Consider the following 6023-nt stretch of genomic DNA (forward strand, 5'->3'; position numbering starts at 1 on the left):
AGTGCATGCAAATTAAGTTGTGAAGGTATATATATATATAGGGAGTGGATTTTGATGAGGCAATTATGAATTTGTATAGGATCATTTGAGTTTGAGGTGGTGGAAGTGGTTGAGAAAAAAACAATTACAAACGTGTGGAATGCAAAGAGACTAGAGAGTAGAGATTTTGGTTGACTTGAAGGCTTAGGTGGAGGGCTTGTTGATTATGGGGACCATTACAGCTAATGAGTGATAATATCAAAGTGTTTTCCAATCATTTGGGGTTCTCGATCACTTCTCAACAGTTGGTTTTGGTAAGTTTCTATGTCTCACAAAGCACATATGTCACTTTAAAATAATTTCTTATACTAACAAGAAGTTAGTCTACTAGTATAAGACACCATTGAATTTCAATATTTAAGGTTTGATTCTTGAGAGCTATACTTATTGGGAAGGACAATCATGAACCTCGAAAGTGATTAATCTCTTACCCAAAAATGTGAGAGAATATTCCCGACAATATCAAAAAAATAATTTATTATAATTGGTTAAAAAATTTAAATATAAAATCACAGTAGAAACTTAGGTTGAAAAATATCTAATACATTATATTTGGAGACTTTATAATTTTTTTGTGTTATTATTTAAGATTAAATTTTAATCAGAATTAAATTTTTAATATATTATCAATATTTTATTAGTTTTTTAATATAAATATGCCTCCACATAAATTTTTCTCTTAATAATACAATAAGTGATATATAAAATGATAAAGAAATAAAATGGGTATGTTTCTTGTTAATGTTAGGCTTTCAAACATCAATATGGCAGCTGCCTTACCTTTGTGGCCTTAATTAATAGCCTTCTTAATTACTTAGTCAGTTTTATTGTTTCATATATTGTGGGCAGAATCTGTTACTTTTGTGTGCTTTACTATCAGTAACTTCTTATAACTAAAATAAGATTTAATATTCATTTTAATATTTATGTATTGTACCCAAATGTTTTACATCATTCGTTCATTTCTGGATTAATTTTATTTATGAGTGAATTAATAATAGTTAACATATGAATGATAGATAATGTGTTAAAAGTATAAAACATTCTTATATTATTAGTGCATATATTATTTTCTATTTAATACTTTAACATATAATAAATTATTTAAATGTTAATATTCTTATATTTTTTTAAAGGAAGTAGGAAGAATTCGAATTGTGTGGTGTACTGTCATGAGTCAATTACTAGGTCCATTTCCTTTGGTTAGGAGTTCCTTGATTAAACATCATTCAATTAAGATAACACCAAACTGTGGTGTGGGACTAACAAATTAATAATTGTATCCTAAAAGTCTAAAACTAAGAATACCCACTTTTATTTATTGGCCGACACTTCTATTGAAGAAAATTTTTCCTAGTTCTTCTCAATTAATTAAGTGAAAATAAAAGGGTTGCAAGCAAACTTAAAAAATCGCCATGCAAAATATTCATTAATTTTTTTTCATTTAAAAAATGAGTTCAAGTAGGATTTAATTGGATGATTAATTGATGTAGATAAGGAATAAGAGTGTGATGCAATTAAATTGAAATATTGGAAGGTCACTCATTAACTTAGCTTCATTGATTAATCTCAGCGTAGAAAAAAGGTATGGCCTTAATTTGTACGTATTAAGTTCAACTTGCAGGATAAGTTGTACGTGTCGAAGTTTCAAACATGAAGCATAGTTGGATTTGAATAGAATATGATGCGAGCAATTGTGGATGTGCATATATATTAGGTCATCCTCACAGATGTTATGGGTTGATTAAAGTTATATGCAACCTTTCACCACCTCATTTGTGTTGGATAATCGGTTATATTAATTATTACGGAGAGAAAAGGAAAATTCTACATCCTCAAATTTGGAATTATCATCATATTTTTTCCACTCAAAACGTATAAAATTTTCTTTTATGTTCAATTTGAAAATCATCAAATATAGGTTTTGAGCTTGATAATCGATTATGTATCAAAAAATATTATTACATCGTTCACCCATATTAAAATGGTAATACTACCAATCGTATGGACTAAATTATACTATCAATTTATTTGATTAAAAACTATTACAAAAACATACAAATAATTTATATCTTCCTTTTGTGTTTTGGCAAAAATATATCTTGATCTTATGCATCCTTAGGTACAATAGGGATATTAAGACTATATATTTCTAGTAAAAAACTGGCTAATTGGGATATATTTTTATCGTTTTAAGCAAAAACGACATAGTGCAACTTTTTAAATGATTAATGGAGAAAAAAAAAGTTAATAGTAGCTACTTTCCTCTACCCCTAGTTACTTTCAATTTTTTTGTATTTTAAAAAATCAATAAAAATTTGTATTTACATTTGATTCATTAATTATTTGTTAAAATAAAGAACTTTATTTGTATTGTTATTATTATTATTTTAATTAACTATTTATTAAATAATTTTTACTTATTATTTTATCTTTTACTATATTGAAAAATAAATTTAATAAATAGAAGTGATACATCACAATATTCACCTATGATTCGAGGAAGTAAGTGAAATCACGACCCATCTATATTTACTCTATAAGATTAATCACCAAATATTTTAAAGGGTATTATTCTATGAGACTGAATCCACTTAATCGATGAGTAAATTAAAAAAAAATATTTCACATCTTAAGCATTTTTTCTATGGGAATCTCATTGTTCACATGATATGAATTAGTTAGTTGATCTGACTCATTAGATTTTCATAGAATAAATGACTAAGATATGAATTAGGTTTTTTTAACTTACGCCCGAAGTAAGTGAATCTCTTCCCTTATTTTATTAATTGTGAAATCTCGACAAGCCAATGTGGAAGTGCTAGATGTACGATCTCCTGACACATGGAAACTGAGGCCAGTTAGTGGGATTGTTCTGGCGACTGGATAAAGACAATCCTGCATGGACATCCAAACACCCACTTTTTTGTAGGGCTGACAATAAATCAAACTAACTCGATATTCATTCAAAATTTGACTCGTTACTTAGCTTGATAAACTTGGTTCATGAACCAAATGAGTCAGACTTGAAATAGAAGTTTAGTTAGTTAAATAAACGAGCTAAACTTGAGTTGGACAGAGTTCGTCTCGTTGGGTTCATAAATAGACTATATATATATATATAAAACTATTTTTTATATTTTATTATTAGGGGTGAGCATGAGTCTGGTTGGGTCAGGTAAGAATTATCTTTACCTAACCCTGAATGTTGATAGGGTCATTTTTTAAACTCGGATCCGACCTTAGACCCAAAGATAGCTCGACCCTAAATGTTGACCTGGTCAGTCTTTGAACCCGAACCCGACCCTAGACCAGATTAAATACAATGCTTACCCTTTTAAATAAAGTATTCTCAATATTATCTATTATTATGAATATTTTAATTTGACATATGAAAATATATATTTGAATCAATGATACTTTTGACCAATCATGATTGGGCCAAGCCGGATGAACGGGTAGGGTCAAGTCCAGCTCACCCCTAATTATTATTATGTTGTGATGACTAATACATTATTTTTTATGTTTATTGTTATTATATATATAACCTTGCACTATTTTGTTAAAATGAATTAATTATTTAAGTTGTCCACATGAACCAATTCGAGCTGAATCAAACAAACCATGAAATTTAACCGAACTGCACTTGAGCTAAAAAATAATTCATATCGAACTCGAGTCGAGTTTTGAGCTAAGCAAATATTTATCGAACTGAACTCTAGCTCAACTCGATTCGGCTTACTTTCAACCTTACTTTTGTATATTCTCTTTTGTTGTGTGTGTTTCTTGTTAGTCTACTACGCTATTTATTGTTGGGAAATTCAAAACCAATTTCTCTTCCCTGTGATGCAAAATGGGCACTTGCGGAAGCGACAAATGGATAAAGAAAATAGAGAAGAGTAGAAGAATAACACCAATAATTTTAATGTGGAAAAATCCCCTCAATGTGAAAAGGAAACAACCACGGGACCTAGTCCAGAAAATATATCCACTATTAAAAGTAAGATTACAATATTTGATTCTCTCTTACAAAGAGGATAACACTCAATCTCACCCAAAAGGATGGAAATACAAACTCTCTCTAGTATCTCACTAGGAATACAAATATCATACTATGTGGATAAACTCTCTCACTTTTTCTCTATGATGTTGTTTCTCACTTGTTTGTTGTATCTCTTCCTCAGAAGTCCCCTATATAATGAAAGGGGGAAGGCTCCATCATAAAGACGTAGTTGATGATTAATTGTTGTCATACTTTTCAAGACACTTTGAAAAGTACTACTCCAACTAAGTTGGACTTCATAATTTTCAAGAGTCAAGGAATAATTTCAAAACTTTGGAATAGTCATCATTGAATGATTCAATGGTTCATCTATCAAGATTCATTGGTGTTGCTTCCACATCAATTAGGAAAGATTCTCAACATTTATAGCATAAAACTTTGAAATTTTTCAAACGTTTTTGTAGTGACTTATTAAACCAAATTAAAACCTCTTAATAAATAATATTTTAGATTCAAATAATTAAAACCAAACTTATGCATGACCATTGATTATGATTTAAATATTTAAAGTAAATAAAATTGATTTCAGAACATTTAAAAAAATGTGATTTTCAGTATAAAAATATTTTTATAATTTTAAAAAGCCATATAAACTACTTTAACACTGGTAAATATGTAAGAATAATTATTTAGCTTTATAAAATCATAAAAAATATTTAAAATCTCATTTGAACCTTTTTGTATACTTTTTAGTGATTTTAAAAAAATTGTAATTTTATTTTTTTTGCAAAAATAGAGCGGACATAATTAGGTGTTTATACCACTATGGATTGAATTTTGCAAGAATGTGAGGTTAAGTGATCATCATGTTTTAGCAATGTTAGAGATAGAAAATTATATAAAATACAAGAATATGTGCAAGGTTTTAAGATAAATATTTTTGGTACTACCAAGAGTATCTCCGCCCTATGGATAAGGAATTAATTTCTTTCGTAGCGTGCGATTGCCCCTCCCAACAAGTGTCATTCCATGAATCAAACTTTTGACTTTTTTGTCATCCTGAGGATCTAGTAGGACCTTATACTACTAAATCAATGTCTTGCTGGTAGTTTTAAAATAAATTTAATAAACTTTTGAGAATTTTAAAGATAAAATAAAATATTAGTTTATTTACTAAATATTTAGAAATGTGAAGAAATTCAAATAAGACCCTAAGATATTCTGCTTATTATACACTCACAACATAGCAAAATGGTTCATGCCCACATACATATATAAACATATGCATTCACATCATCACTAGTGATGCTAAACAAATTTGTTAATCCATTCGAAAGTTCATAACTTTAATCTAATTAATCTTAAATTAAAAAAATAGTTTATATTAAACTCAATTAAATTTGAGACAATCCCTCATTCCCTATTGAGTCGATCTAGGTTGAGACTAGCTCCATTTGTTTCCATCCCTATTATTACTAGCATAAACAATGATCCTTTCACCAAACCTCATCTCAAGTGCAGCAGATAGTAGTGTATCAGAAAGTGTAAGTCCAAACAAAGAGGCGTTGCTCCTTTATCTCAACAAAGATAATAAAAAAGTTGTATTGACTTAATCCTTATATATGCAATTTCTGGAGTTGTGCTTTTAGAGTTTCCACCTCAAAATTTGTTACTGAATTAGGTGATATGTAAGGTTGACTTTGGTTGGGTAGAGTTAGAGAAAAAGAAAAAAGAGGGAGAGAGAAGTAGAAGAAAAATGAGAAATTTCTCCCATTTGGTTGAAATGGGAGAAAGAAGAGAGAGATGAAAAAAGTGGATGTGACCACAAAAATTATTTCTCTCCACTTATAAGGAGAAAGTGAAAAGAGAAAGAGAGACTTTACCGGGACAAAGATCTATTGTCCCAAACTATGTCACAAATCATATCCATTTAAAATGTTAATTAAAATTATAATAAAATTTATAATTTAAAATTATAACA

This window comes from Lupinus angustifolius, unplaced genomic scaffold (genome assembly GCF_001865875.1).
Source record: "Lupinus angustifolius cultivar Tanjil unplaced genomic scaffold, LupAngTanjil_v1.0 Scaffold_22_100, whole genome shotgun sequence".
NCBI lineage: Eukaryota > Viridiplantae > Streptophyta > Magnoliopsida > Fabales > Fabaceae > Lupinus > Lupinus angustifolius.